This window comes from Salmo salar, chromosome 04, assembly GCF_965601325.2.
Source record: "Salmo salar chromosome 04, fSalSal1, whole genome shotgun sequence".
Classification (NCBI taxonomy): domain Eukaryota; kingdom Metazoa; phylum Chordata; class Actinopteri; order Salmoniformes; family Salmonidae; genus Salmo; species Salmo salar.
The window spans coordinates 87957218-87973103 of NC_138294.1; the positions used below are offsets into that span (position 1 = coordinate 87957218).

At 48.7% G+C, this 15886-nt stretch overlaps 1 protein-coding gene across 2 annotated transcripts in view; it reads left to right on the top strand.

Moving 5' to 3' along the window:
- The window catches only part of tspoap1 (TSPO associated protein 1), a 209868-nt gene that overhangs the window by 79687 nt on the left and 114295 nt on the right, over positions 1-15886 (top strand). The window lies entirely within an intron of this gene.

Consider the following 15886-nt stretch of genomic DNA (forward strand, 5'->3'; position numbering starts at 1 on the left):
TGCTAAGATAATTCTGCCTGGACTGACTGGGCTGTATCTGACTGGACTGGACTGGACTGGACTGGTCTGTATCTGACTGGACTGGACTGGACCTGACTGGACTGGACTGGACCTGACTGGACTGGACTGGTCTGTATCTGACTGGACTGGGCTGTATCTGACTGGACTGGACTGGTCTGTATCTGACTGGACTGGACTGGACTGTATCTGACTGGACTGGACTGGACCTGACTGGACTGGACTGGACTGTATCTGACTGGACTGGACTGGACTGGACTGTATCTGACTGGAATGGACTGGACCTGACTGGACTGGACTGGGCTGTATCTGACTGGACTGGACTGGGCTGGTCTGTATCTGACTGGACTGGACTGGACCTGACTGGACTGGACTGGGCTGTATCTCCCTGTAGCTCAGTTGGTAGAGCATGGTGTTTGCAACACCAGGGTTGTGGGTTTGATTCCCACGGGGGGCCAGCACAGAAAAAAAAATGTATGAAATTCTATGAAATGTATGCATTCACTACTGTAAGTCGCTCTGGATAAGAGCGTCTGCTAAATGACTAAAATGTAAATGTAAAATGTATCTGACTGGACTGGACTGGACCTGACTGGACTGGACTGGTCTGTATCTGACTGGACTGGACTGGACCTGACTGGACTGGACTGGTCTGTATCTGACTGGACTGGACTAACAGTTAGTCTGGTCCCAGCTCTGTTTGTGACAAGACGGCACAAACTGAAACATAGTGACTGTGGCTGGTAAACACAGTGACTGCGTCTGGTAAACACAGTGACTGTGGCTGGTAAACACAGTGACTGTGGCTGGTAAACACAGTGACTGTGGCTGGTAAAAACTCATGTAAAATGGATGGCCAATTATAATGTCATAGGTATCTTGTCTACTGGGCAGTGGTGGAAAAACTACCCATTTGTCATACCTGAGTAAAAGTATAGATACCTTAATAGAAAGTTACTCAAGTAAAAGTGAAAGTCACCCAGTAAAATACTACTTCAGTAAAATACTACTTCAGTAAAATTCTAAAAGTATTTAGTTCTAAATATACTTAAGAATCAGAAGTAGAAGAAAAAATAATAAATCATTTCAAATTTCTTCTATTGAGCAAAGCAGATGGCACCATTTTCTTGTTTTTAAAATGTACGGATAGCCAGGGGCACACTCCAACATTATTTACAAAAGATTGTATTTGTGTTTAGTGAGTCCGCCAGACCATAGCCAGTAGGGATGACCACGTGTTCTCTTGATAAGTGATGCAATTTCACAATTTCCCAGTCCTGCTAAGCATTCAAAATGTAACGAGTGCTTTGGGGTGTCAGGGAAAATGTATGGAGTAAAAAGTACAATAGTACTTTCAAATATTTTAACTTTTAACTGCTATTAGGTTGTTTTGGCCTAACATTGGTGCTGTTTTGTTCAGCAGATAAGTGGTAATAGCACTAGTCCAAATGGTGGAGCTGCTAGCTGGCATACAGTATGTGTGTTTACATCCAACACCATCTGGTTCTTCTGGCGTCACCGATCTGCACTGAGATATACATGTAGACAGCCATGTTGCCCTATAGGTTAAAATACAGAAGGAGGAACACACAGGAGCATCAGCTGGAAGGGACCTGTAGTCAAAACAGCTGGTCATTAGTGTTGATTTATAATACGGGTAGAATTAACTGAGCCTTAGGCATCTAGAGAGAGACTGGCAATGGGGGACACCACACATGCCATTATCAACATGAGCCGTAACCATGGAAACAGAGCTCTTTTGAGGCGTCTGAGGCGAAGCGCACAAATTGGGAGATTTTTGTTGTATCACAGTCTAAAATGTTATTTCTAACCCCCTTATTTCCTCATCTGTCTGCAAATCACTCCCTGTATTTTATCACATTATGTTGCACTGATTATGTCTTCACTATCGATGTGATCATTATGGTGGAGTGATATTGTATATTAATGTGATAGATCTCCATTCTGGAGATTCAGTATATATATATATATATATATATATATATATATATATATATATATATATATATATATATATATATATATATATATATATACAAAGTATGTGGACACCCCTTCAAATGAGTGGATTCGACTGTTTCAACCACATCCGTTGCTGACAGGTGTATAGAAAATCGAGCACACAGCCACGCAATCTCCATACACAAACATTGGCAGTAGAATGGCCCGTACTGAAGAGCTCAGTGACTTTCAACGTGGCACCGTCATAGGATGCCAGCCCAGTCTACCCAGTCTACAGTATAACACCCTCTCCTAGCTGGTGTCAGTCTACAGTATAACACCCTCTCCTAGCTGGTGGGCTACAGTATAACACCCTCTCCTAGCTGGTGGGCTACAGTATAACACCCTCTCCTAGCTGGTGGGCTACAGTATAACACCCTCTCCTAGCTGGTGGGCTACAGTATAACACCCTCTCCTAGCTGGTGGGCTACAGTATAACACCCTCTCCTAGCTGGTGTCAGTCTACAGTATAACACCCTCTCCTAGCTGGTGGGCTACAGTATAACACCCTCTCCTAGCTGGTGGGCTACAGTATAACACCCTCTCCTAGCTGGTGGGCTACAGTATAACACCCTCTCCTAGCTGGTGGGCTACAGTATAACACCCTCTCCTAGCTGGTGGGCTACAGTATAACACCCTCTCCTAGCTGGTGGGCTACAGTATAACACCCTCTCCTAGCTGGTGGGCTACAGTATAACACCCTCTCCTAGCTGGTGGGCTACAGTATAACACCCTCTCCTAGCTGGTGGGCTACAGTATAACACCCTCTCCTAGCTGGTGGGCTACAGTATAACACCCTCTCCTAGCTGGTGGGCTACAGTATAACACCCTCTCCTAGCTGGTGTCAGTCTACAGTATAACACCCTCTCCTAGCTGGTGGGCTACAGTATAACACCCTCTCCTAGCTGGTGGGCTACAGTATAACACCCTCTCCTAGCTGGTGGGCTACAGTATAACACCCTCTCCTAGCTGGTGGGCTACAGTATAACACCCTCTCCTAGCTGGTGGGCTACAGTATAACACCCTCTCCTAGCTGGTGTCAGTCTACAGTATAACACCCTCTCCTAGCTGGTGGGCTACAGTATACCACCCTCCCCTAGCTGGTGTCAGTCTACAGTATAACACCCTCTCCTAGCTGGTGGGCTACAGTATAACACCCTCTCCTAGCTGGTGGGCTACAGTATAACACCCTCTCCTAGCTGGTGGGCTACAGTATAACACCCTCTCCTAGCTGGTGGGCTACAGTATAACACCCTCTCCTAGCTGGTGGGCTACAGTATAACACCCTCTCCTAGCTGGTGTCAGTCTACAGTATAACACCCTCTCCTAGCTGGTGGGCTACAGTATAACACCCTCTCCTAGCTGGTGGGCTACAGTATAACACCCTCTCCTAGCTGGTGGGCTACAGTATAACACCCTCTCCTAGCTGGTGTCAGTCTACAGTATAACACCCTCTCCTAGCTGGTGGGCTACAGTATAACACCCTCCCCTAGCTGGTGTCAGTCTACAGTATAACACCCTCTCCTAACTGGTGGGCTACAGTATAACACCCTCTCCTAGCTGGTGGACTACAGTATAACACCCTCTCCTAGCTGGTGGGCTACAGTATAACACCCTCTCCTAGCTGGTGGGCTACAGTATAACACCCTCTCCTAGCTGGTGGGCTACAGTATAACACCCTCTCCTAGCTGGTGGGCTACAGTATAACACCCTCTCCTAGCTGGTGGGCTACAGTATAACACCCTCTCCTAGCTGGTGGGCTACAGTATAACACCCTCTCCTAGCTGGTGGGCTACAGTATAACACCCTCTCCTAGCTGGTGGGCTACAGTATAACACCCTCTCCTAGCTGGTGGGCTACAGTATAACACCCTCTCCTAGCTGGTGGGCTACAGTATAACACCCTCTCCTAGCTGGTGGGCTACAGTATAACACCCTCTCCTAGCTGGTGTCAGTCTACAGTATAACACCCTCTCCTAGCTGGTGGACTACAGTATAACACCCTCTCCTAGCTGGTGTCAGTCTACAGTATAACACCCTCTCCTAGCTGGTGTCAGTCTACAGTATAACACCCTCTCCTAGCTGGTGGGCTACAGTATAACACCCTCTCCTAGCTGGTGGGCTACAGTATAACACCCTCTCCTAGCTGGTGGGCTACAGTATAACACCCTCTCCTAGCTGGTGGGCTACAGTATAACACCCTCTCCTAGCTGGTGGGCTACAGTATAACACCCTCTCCTAGCTGGTGGGCTACAGTATAACACCCTCTCCTAGCTGGTGGGCTACAGTATAACACCCTCTCCTAGCTGGTGGACTACAGTATAACACCCTCTCCTAGCTGGTGGGCTACAGTATAACACCCTCTCCTAGCTGGTGGGCTACAGTATAACACCCTCTCCTAGCTGGTGGGCTACAGTATAACACCCTCTCCTAGCTGGTGGGCTACAGTATAACACCCTCTCCTAGCTGGTGTCAGTCTACAGTATAACACCCTCTCCTAGCTGGTGGACTACAGTATAACACCCTCTCCTAGCTGGTGGGCTACAGTATAACACCCTCTCCTAGCTGGTGGGCTACAGTATAACACCCTCTCCTAGCTGGTGGGCTACAGTATAACACCCTCTCCTAGCTGGTGGGCTACAGTATAACACCCTCTCCTAGCTGGTGGTCTACAGTATAACACCCTCTCCTAGCTGGTGTCAGTCTACAGTATAACACCCTCTCCTAGCTGGTGGACTACAGTATAACACCCTCTCCTAGCTGGTGGGCTACAGTATAACACCCTCTCCTAGCTGGTGGGCTACAGTATAACACCCTCTCCTAGCTGGTGGGCTACAGTATAACACCCTCTCCTAGCTGGTGTCAGTCTACAGTATAACACCCTCTCCTAGCTGGTGGGCTACAGTATAACACCCTCCCCTAGCTGGTGTCAGTCTACAGTATAACACCCTCTCCTAGCTGGTGGGCTACAGTATAACACCCTCTCCTAGCTGGTGGGCTACAGTATAACACCCTCTCCTAGCTGGTGGGCTACAGTATAACACCCTCCCCTAGCTGGTGTCAGTCTACAGTATAACACCCTCTCCTAGGTGGTGGGCTACAGTATAACACCCTCTCCTAGCTGGTGGGCTACAGTATAACACCCTCCCCTAGCTGGTGTCAGTCTACAGTATAACACCCTCTCCTAGCTGGTGGACTACAGTATAACACCCTCTCCTAGCTGGTGTCAGTCTACAGTATAACACCCTCTCCTAGCTGGTGTCAGTCTACAGTATAACACCCTCTCCTAGCTGGTGGGCTACAGTATAACACCCTCTCCTAGCTGGTGGACTACAGTATAACACCCTCTCCTAGCTGGTGGGCTACAGTATAACACCCTCTCCTAGCTGGTGGGCTACAGTATAACACCCTCTCCTAGCTGGTGTCAGTCTACAGTATAACACCCTCTCCTAGCTGGTGGGCTACAGTATAACACCCTCTCCTAGCTGGTGTCAGTCTACAGTATAACACCCTCTCCTAGCTGGTGGGCTACAGTATAACACCCTCTCCTAGCTGGTGGGCTACAGTATAACACCCTCTCCTAGCTGGTGGGCTACAGTATAACACCCTCTCCTAGCTGGTGGACTACAGTATAACACCCTCTCCTAGCTGGTGGGCTACAGTATAACACCCTCTCCTAGCTGGTGGGCTACAGTATAACACCCTCTCCTAGCTGGTGTCAGTCTACAGTATAACACCCTCTCCTAGCTGGTGTCAGTCTACAGTATAACACCCTCTCCTAGCTGGTGGGCTACAGTATAACACCCTCTCCTAGCTGGTGGACTACAGTATAACACCCTCCCCTAGCTGGTGTCAGTCTACAGTATAACACCCTCTCCTAGCTGGTGGGCTACAGTATAACACCCTCTCCTAGCTGGTGGGCTACAGTATAACACCCTCTCCTAGCTGGTGGACTACAGTATAACACCCTCTCCTAGCTGGTGGACTACAGTATAACACCCTCTCCTAGCTGGTGGGCTACAGTATAACACCCTCTCCTAGCTGGTGGGCTACAGTATAACACCCTCTCCTAGCTGGTGGGCTACAGTATAACACCCTCTCCTAGCTGGTGGGCTACAGTATAACACCCTCTCCTAGCTGGTGGGCTACAGTATAACACCCTCTCCAAGCTGGTGGGCTACAGTATAACACCATCTCCTAGCTGGTGGGCTACAGTATAACACCCTCTCCTAGCTGGTGGGCTACAGTATAACACCCTCTCCTAGCTGGTGGTCTACAGTATAACACCCTCTCCTAGCTGGTGGGCTACAGTATAACACCCTCTCCTAGCTGGTGGACTACAGTATAACACCCTCTCCTAGCTGGTGGGCTACAGTATAACACCATCTCCTAGCTGGTGGGCTACAGTATAACACCCTCTCCTAGCTGGTGGGCTACAGTATAACACCCTCTCCTAGCTGGTGGTCTACAGTATAACACCCTCTCCTAGCTGGTGGGCTACAGTATAACACCCTCTCCTAGCTGGTGGACTACAGTATAACACCCTCTCCTAGCTGGTGGGCTACAGTATAACACCCTCTCCTAGCTGGTGGGCTACAGTATAACACCCTCTCCTAGCTGGTGGGCTACAGTATAACACCCTCCCCTAGCTGGTGTCAGTCTACAGTATAACACCCTCTCCTAGCTGGTGGGCTACAGTATAACACCCTCTCCTAGCTGGTGGACTACAGTATAACACCCTCTCCTAGCTGGTGGGCTACAGTATAACACCCTCTCCTAGCTGGTGGACTACAGTATAACACCCTCTCCTAGCTGGTGGGCTACAGTATAACACCCTCTCCTAGCTGGTGGACTACAGTATAACACCCTCTCCTAGCTGGTGGGCTACAGTATAACACCCTCTCCTAGCTGGTGGGCTACATTATAACACCCTCTCCTAGCTGGTGGACTACAGTATAACACCCTCTCCTAGCTGGTGGACTACAGTATAACACCCTCTCCTAGCTGGTGGGCTACAGTATAACACCCTCTCCTAGCTGGTGGGCTACAGTATAACACCCTCTCCTAGCTGGTGGGCTACAGTATAACACCCTCTCCTAGCTGGTGTCAGTCTACAGTATAACACCCTCTCCTAGCTGGTGTCAGTCTACAGTATAACACCCTCTCCTAGCTGGTGGGCTACAGTATAACACCCTCTCCTAGCTGGTGGACTACAGTATAACACCCTCTCCTAGCTGGTGGGCTACAGTATAACACCCTCTCCTAGCTGGTGGGCTACAGTATAACACCCTCTCCTAGCTGGTGGGCTACAGTATAACACCCTCTCCTAGCTGGTGTCAGTCTACAGTATAACACCCTCTCCTAGCTGGTGTCAGTCTACAGTATAACACCCTCTCCTAGCTGGTGGACTACAGTATAACACCCTCTCCTAGCTGGTGTCAGTCTACAGTATAACACCCTCTCCTAGCTGGTGTCAGTCTACAGTATAACACCCTCTCCTAGCTGGTGGGCTACAGTATAACACCCTCTCCTAGCTGGTGGGCTACAGTATAACACCCTCTCCTAGCTGGTGGACTACAGTATAACACCCTCTCCTAGCTGGTGGGCTACAGTATAACACCCTCTCCTAGCTGGTGTCAGTCTACAGTATAACACCCTCTCCTAGCTGGTGGGCTACAGTATAACACCCTCTCCTAGCTGGTGTCAGTCTACAGTATAACACCCTCTCCTAGCTGGTGGGCTACAGTATAACACCCTCTCCTAGCTGGTGGGCTACAGTATAACACCCTCTCCTAGCTGGTGGGCTACAGTATAACACCCTCTCCTAGCTGGTGGGCTACAGTATAACACCCTCTCCTAGCTGGTGGGCTACAGTATAACACCATCTCCTAGCTAGTGGGCTACAGTATAACACCCTCTCCTAGCTGGTGGACTACAGTATAACACCCTCTCCTAGCTGGTGGGCTACAGTATAACACCCTCTCCTAGCTGGTGGGCTACAGTATAACACCCTCTCCTAGCTGGTGTCAGTCTACAGTATAACACCCTCTCCTAGCTGGTTTCAGTCTACAGTATAACACCCTCTCCTAGCTGGTGTCAGTCTACAGTATAACACCCTCTCCTAGCTGGTGGGCTACAGTATAACACCCTCTCCTAGCTGGTGGGCTACAGTATAACACCCTCTCCTAGCTGGTGGGCTACAGTATAACACCCTCTCCTAGCTGGTGGGCTACAGTATAACACCCTCTCCTAGCTGGTGGGCTACAGTATAACACCCTCTCCTAGCTGGTGGGCTACAGTATAACACCCCCTCCTAGCTGGTGGGCTACAGTATAACACCCTCTCCTAGCTGGTGGGCTACAGTATAACACCCTCTCCTAGCTGGTGTCAGTCTACAGTATAACACCCTCTCCTAGCTGGTGGTCTACAGTATAACACCCTCTCCTAGCTGGTGGGCTACAGTATAACACCCTCTCCTAGCTGGTGGGCTACAGTATAACACCCTCTCCTAGCTGGTGGGCTACAGTATAACACCCTCTCCTAGCTGGTGGGCTACAGTATAACACCCTCTCCTAGCTGGTGGGCTACAGTATAACACCCTCTCCTAGCTGGTGGACTACAGTATAACACCCTCTCCTAGCTGGTGGGCTACAGTATAACACCCTCTCCTAGCTGGTGGGCTACAGTATAACACCCTCTCCTAGCTGGTGGGCTACAGTATAACACCCTCTCCTAGCTGGTGGACTACAGTATAACACCCTCTCCTAGCTGGTGGGCTACAGTATAACACCCTCCCCTAGCTGGTGTCAGTCTACAGTATAACACCCTCTCCTAGCTGGTGGGCTACAGTATAACACCCTCTCCTAGCTGGTGGGCTACAGTATAACACCCTCTCCTAGCTGGTGGACTACAGTATAACACCCTCTCCTAGCTGGTGGGCTACAGTATAACACCCTCTCCTAGCTGGTGGACTACAGTATAACAACCTCTCCTAGCTGGTGGGCTACAGTATAACACCCTCTCCTAGCTGGTGGGCTACAGTATAACACCCTCTCCTAGCTGGTGGGCTACAGTATAACACCCTCTCCTAGCTGGTGGGCTACAGTATAACACCCTCCCCTAGCTGGTGGGCTACAGTATAACACCCTCTCCTAGCTGGTGGGCTACAGTATAACACCCTCTCCTAGCTGGTGGGCTACAGTATAACACCCTCTCCTAGCTGGTGGGCTACAGTATAACACCCTCTCCTAGCTGGTGGGCTACAGTATAACTCCCTCTCCTAGCTGGTGGGCTACAGTATAACACCCTCTCCTAGCTGGTGGACTACAGTATAACACCCTCTCCTAGCTGGTGGACTACAGTATAACACCCTCCCCTAGCTGGTGTCAGTCTACAGTATAACACCCTCTCCTAGCTGGTGGACTACAGTATAACACCCTCTCCTAGCTGGTGGGCTACAGTATAACACCCTCTCCTAGCTGGTGGGCTACAGTATAACACCCTCTCCTAGCTGGTGTCAGTCTACAGTATAACACCCTCTCCTAGCTGGTGGGCTACAGTATAACACCCTCTCCTAGCTGGTGGGCTACAGTATAACACCCTCTCCTAGCTGGTTTCAGTCTACAGTATAACACCCTCTCCTAGCTGGTGGGCTACAGTATAACACCCTCTCCTAGCTGGTGGGCTACAGTATAACACCCTCTCCTAGCTGGTGGGCTACAGTATAACACCCTCTCCTAGCTGGTGGGCTACAGTATAACACCCTCTCCTAGCTGGTGGGCTACAGTATAACACCCTCTCCTAGCTAGTGGGCTACAGTATAACACCCTCTCCTAGCTGGTGGGCTACAGTATAACACCCTCTCCTAGCTGGTGGACTACAGTATAACACCCTCTCCTAGCTGGTGGGCTACAGTATAACACCCTCTCCTAGCTGGTGGGCTACAGTATAACACCCTCTCCTAGCTGGTGGGCTACAGTATAACACCCTCTCCTAGCTGGTGGACTACAGTATAACACCCTCTCCTAGCTGGTGGGCTACAGTATAACACCCTCTCCTAGCTGGTGGGCTACAGTATAACACCCTCTCCTAGCTGGTGGGCTACAGTATAACACCCTCTCCTAGCTGGTGGGCTACAGTATAACACCCTCTCCTAGCTGGTGGGCTACAGTATAACACCCTCTCCTAGCTGGTGGGCTACAGTATAACACCCTCTCCAAGGTGGTGGACTACAGTATAACACCATCGCCTAGCTGGTGGGCTACAGTATAACACCCCCTCCTAGCTGGTGGGCTACAGTATAACACCCTCTCCTAGCTGGTGGGCTACAGTATAACACCCTCTCCTAGCTGGTGGACTACAGTATAACACCCTCTCCTAGCTGGTGGGCTACAGTATAACACCCTCTCCTAGCGGTGGACTACAGTATAACACCCTCTCCTAGCTGGTGGGCTACAGTATAACACCCTCTCCTAGCTGGTGGACTACAGTATAACACCCTCTCCTAGCTGGTGTCAGTCTACAGTATAACACCCTCTCCTAGCTGGTGGGCTACAGTATAACACCCTCTCCTAGCTGGTGGGCTACAGTATAACACCCTCTCCTAGCTGGTGGGCTACAGTATAACACCCTCTCCTAGCTGGTGGGCTACAGTATAACACCATCTCCTAGCTGGTGGGCTACAGTATAACACCCTCTCCTAGCTGGTGGGCTACAGTATAACACCCTCTCCTAGCTGGTGGGCTACAGTATAACACCCTCTCCTAGCTGGTGGGCTACAGTATAACACCCTCTCCTAGCTGGTGTCAGTCTACAGTATAACACCCTCTCCTAGCTGGTGGGCTACAGTATAACACCCTCTCCTAGCTGGTGGGCTACAGTATAACACCCTCTCCTTGCTCTCTCTCTCTCCAGGTAGGCCAGTTGAGAACAAGTTCTCATTTACAACTGCGACCTGGCCAAGATAAAGCAAAGCAGTGATGCACAAACAACAGAGTTACACGTGGGATAAACAAACGTACAGTCAATAACACAATAGAAAAAGTCTATATACAGTGTGCGCAAATGGAGTAAGGAGGTAAGGCAATAAATAGGCCAAAGTAGCGAAGTAATTACAATTTAGCAAATTAACACTTGAGTGATAGATGTGCAGATGATGTGCAAGTAGAAATACTGGTGTGCAAAAGAGCAAAAAAGTTAATAAAAACATTGTGGGGATGAGGTAGGTAGTTGGATGGGCTATTTACAGATGGACTATGTACAGCTGCAGCGATCGGTAAGCTGCTCAGATAGCTGATGCTTAAAGTTAGTGAGGAAGATATAAGTCTCCAATTTCAGCGATTTTTGCAATTCGTTCCAGTCACTGGCAGCAGAGAACTGGAAGGAAAGGCGGCCAAAGGAGGTGTTGGCTTTGGGGGTGACCAGTGAAATATACCTGCTGGAGCGCGTGCTAGGGGTGGGTGCTGCTATGGTGACCAGTGAGCTGAGATAAGGCGGGGCTTTACCTAGCAAAGACTTATAGATGACCTGGAGCCAGTGGGTTTGACGACGAGTATGAAGCGAGGGCCAGCCAACGAGAGCGTACAGGTCGCAGTGGTGGATAGTATATGGGGCTTTGGTGACAAAACGATTGGCACTGTGATAGACTGCATCCAGTTTGATGAGTAGAGTGTTGGAGGCTATTATGTAAATGACATTGCCGAAGTTGAGGATCGGTAGGATAGTCAGTTTTACGAGGGTATGTTTGGCAGCGTGAGTGAAGGAGGCTTTGTTGCGAAATAGGAAGCAGATTCTAGATTTCATTTTGTATTGGAGATGCTTAGTGTGAGTCTGGAAGGAGAGTTTACAGTCTAATCATACACCTAGGTACTTGTAGTTGTCCACATATTCTAAGTCAGAACCGTCCAGAGTAGTGATGCTAGACGTGCGGGCAGGTGCAGGCAGCGATCGGTTGAAGAGCATGCATTTAGTTTTACTAGCGTTTAAGAGCAGTTGGAGGCCACGGAAGGAGTGTTGTATGGCATTGAAGCTCGTTTGGAGGTTTGTTAACAGTGTCCAAAGAAAGGCCAGAAGTATACAGAATGGTGTCGTCTGCGTAGAGGTGGATCAGGGAATCACCCGCAGCAAGAGCGACATCGTTGATATATACAGAGAAAAGAGTCGGCCCGAGAGTTGAACCCTGTGGTACCCCCATAGACTGCCAGAGGTCCGGACAACAGCCCCTCTGATTTGACACACTGAACTCTATCTGAGAAGTAGTTGGTGAACCAGGCGAGGCAGTCATTTGAGAAACCAAGGCTGTTGAGTCTGCCGATAGAAATACGGTGATTGACAGAGATTAAAGCCTTGGCCAGGTTGATGAAGACGGCTGCACAGTACTGTCTTTTATTGATGGTGGTTATGATAACGTTTAGTACCTTGATCGTGGCTGAGGTGCACCCATGACCAGCTCGGAAACCAGATTGCACAGCAGAGAAGGTACGGTGGGATTCGAAATGATCAGTGATCTGTTTGTTAACTTGGCAGGATGGATATAGGTCTGTAACTGTTTGCGTCTAGAGTGTCTCCCCCTTTGAAGAGGGGGATGACCGTGGCAGCTTTCCAATTTTTAAGAATCTCGGACAATACAAAAGCGAGGTTGAACAGACTGGTAATAGGGGTTGCAACAATGGCGACGGATAATTTTAGAAAGAGAGGGTCCAGATTGTCTAGCCCAGCTGATTTGTACAGGTCCAGGTTTTGCAGCTCTTTCAGAACATCTGCTATCTGGATTTGGGTGAAGGAGAAGCTGGGGAGGCTTGGGCAAGTTGCTGTGGGGGGCGCAGGGCTGTTAGCAGAGGTTGGGGTAGCCAGGAGGAAAGCATGGCCAGTCTTAGAGAAATGCTTATTGAAATTCTCGATTATTGTGGATTTATTGGTGGTGACAGTGTTTCCTAGCCTCAGCTAGCCTTTGCTTTCCTAACTGACTGCGTGTATTGGTTCCTGACTTCCCTGAAAAGTTGCATATCGCGGGGACTATTCGATGCTAGTGCAGTCCGCCACAGGATGTTTTTGTGCTGGTCGAGGGCAGTCAGGTCTGGAGTGAATCAAGGACTATATCTGTTCTTAGTTCTACATTTTTTGAAAGGGGCATGCTTATTTAAGATGGTGAGGAAAGCACTTTTAAAAGAACAACCAGGCATCCTCTACTGACGGGATGAGGTCAATATCCTTCCAGGATACCCAGGCCAGGTCGATTAGAAAGGCCTGCTCGTTGAAGTGTTTTAGGGAGCGTTTGACAGTGATAAGGGCTGGTCGTTTGACCGCGGACCCATAACGGATGCAGGCAATGAGGCAGTGATCGCTGAGATCCTGATTGAAAACAGCAGAGGTGTATTTGGAGGACAAGTTGGTCAGGATAATATCTATGAGGGTGCCCATGTTTACGGATTTAGGGTTGTACCTGGTGGGTTCCTTGATAATTTGTGTGAGATTGAGGGAATCTAGCTTAGACTGTAGGACTGCCGGGGTGTTAAGCATATCCCAGTTTAGGTCACCTAACAGAACAAACTCTGAAGATTGATGGGGGGCAATCAATTCACATATGGTGTCCAAGGCACAGCTGGGAGTTGAGGGGGGTCTATAACAGTCCACGGAGACTGAAGGATGTCCATCCAACATGTTTCCGCCACATTAAGAGTATGGCAGTTACCCTTGTTCAACTGGCATTTACATAAGCAGAAGCTCATGATGGACCATAGTGGGCATCTGAACTGGAACTTAACGTCACCCCTCTAACCAGTGATGTGATGGTTACACAGCAGGTGTATTGCACCAAGGGCTTGATGATGATGATGATGATGATGATGATGAATAAGAGTAAGGGACAGGGTGGATCAACCGATTAATCCATAGAACTTCAGAATCTATGATCACGTCTTAGATGTATGCCAGACCAGCAGTAGCTAAGATGGAGGGAGAATGGCAGCTCTGGGCAGTGCCAATGATAGTGTTGCTGTTTAGCTTTGTCAGATGTTTTTGTGATCTCTCTCTACTTCCTTCTCTCTGTAATCTCTTCTCACTACCATGCTGTGAGGACAGGTTTTTCCTTCTCTCTGTCTTCTCTCTACCATGCTGTGAGGACAGGTTTTTCCTTCTCTCTGTCTTCTCACTGCCATGCTGTGAGGACAGGTTTTTCCTTCTCTCTGTCTTCTCTCTACCATGCTGTGAGGACAGGTTTTTCCTTCTCTCTGTCTTCTCTCTACCATGCTGTGAGGACAGGTCTTTCATTCTCTCTTCTGTTAGTATGACTCACTAAGAGGTTATAGGAGTTCAGTGCCAGCCAGACTGCGGTGGGCTAATTGAATCCTTTCTAATGAAAAGGCAGACTCATTGAGCTGTCATGTCATCCACTACCCTGTGAGCAGCAGCATTTGTTAGAGACTCTGCAGTACAAACACAACAACAGTAGGGGGAAACACCGTGAGAGGAGAGAGAGGCGGCTGAGTAGTAGCTATGGGATTATGGAGGGAGAGGAGGGAGGCTGTATAGTGGCAATGGGAGTATGGAGGGAGAGGAGGGTGGCTGTATAGTGGCTATGGGAGTATGGAGAGCAAATAGGAGAGGAGAGAAGGACTGCAGGAGTATGGAGAGTGAAGAGGAGAGGTGAGAAGGACTGTGGGAGTATGGAGGGAGAAGAGGAGAGGTGAGAAGGACTGTGGGAGTATGTTTCCCCTGGAGGAAGAGCAGTTGAACGTTAATGAACCAACCCCATGAGAATGTGGTCTGGAAGCATTAACCAATCTACTGCACTGCAGAGATGAATCATGGGCTCCAAAAGGTAGCCCCGCAACTGGTTTGCTAGAAAGCTGAAATGCTTATTGAACAGCAGTAAATATTGAAGATTCTACCTTTAAAGAACCTTAATGTACTGGTCTGGCAAGACCTGTGCATGTTGAGTGGAAGCGATAAGGTTGCTAATGTGTTCATGGTGTTGATACGTTGTGTTCTGTCTCTGTGTTCCAGAATGGCACTGACTATAGGTTCTAGAGTTGATACGTTGTGTTCTGTCTCTGTGTTCCAGAATGGCACTGACTATAGGTTCTAGAGTTGATACGTTGTGTTCTGTCTCTGTGTTCCAGAATGGCACTGACTATAGGTTCTAGAGTTGATACGTTGTGTTCTGTCTCTGTGTTCCAGAATGGCACTGACTATAGGTTCTAGAGTTGATACGTTGTGTTCTGTCTCTGTGTTCCAGAATGGCACTGACTATAGGTTCTAGAGTTGATACGTTGTGTTCTGTCTCTGTGTTCCAGAATGGCACTGACTATAGGTTCTAGAGTTGATACGTTGTGTTCTGTCTCTGTGTTCCAGAATGGCACTGACTATAGGTTCTAGAGTTGATACGTTGTGTTCTGTCTCTGTGTTCCAGAATGGCACTGACTATGGGTTCTAGAGTTGATACGTTGTGTTCTGTCTCTGTGTTCCAGACTGGCACTGACTATAGGTTCTAGAGTTGATACGTTGTGTTCTGTCTCTGTGTTCCAGAATGGCACTGACTATAGGTTCTAGAGTTGATACGTTGTGTTCTGTCTCTGTGTTCCAGACTGGCACTGACTATAGGTTCTAGAGTTGATACGTTGTGTTCTGTCTCTGTGTTCCAGAATGGCACTGACTATAGGTTCTAGAGTTGATACGTTGTGTTCTGTCTCTGTGTTCCAGAATGGCACTGACTATAGGTTCTAGAGTTGATACGTTGTGTTCTGTCTCTGTGTTCCAGAATGGCACTGACTATAGGTTCTAGAGTTGATACGTTGTGTTCTGTCTCTGTGTTCCAGAATGGCACTGACTATAGGTTCTAGAGTTGATAC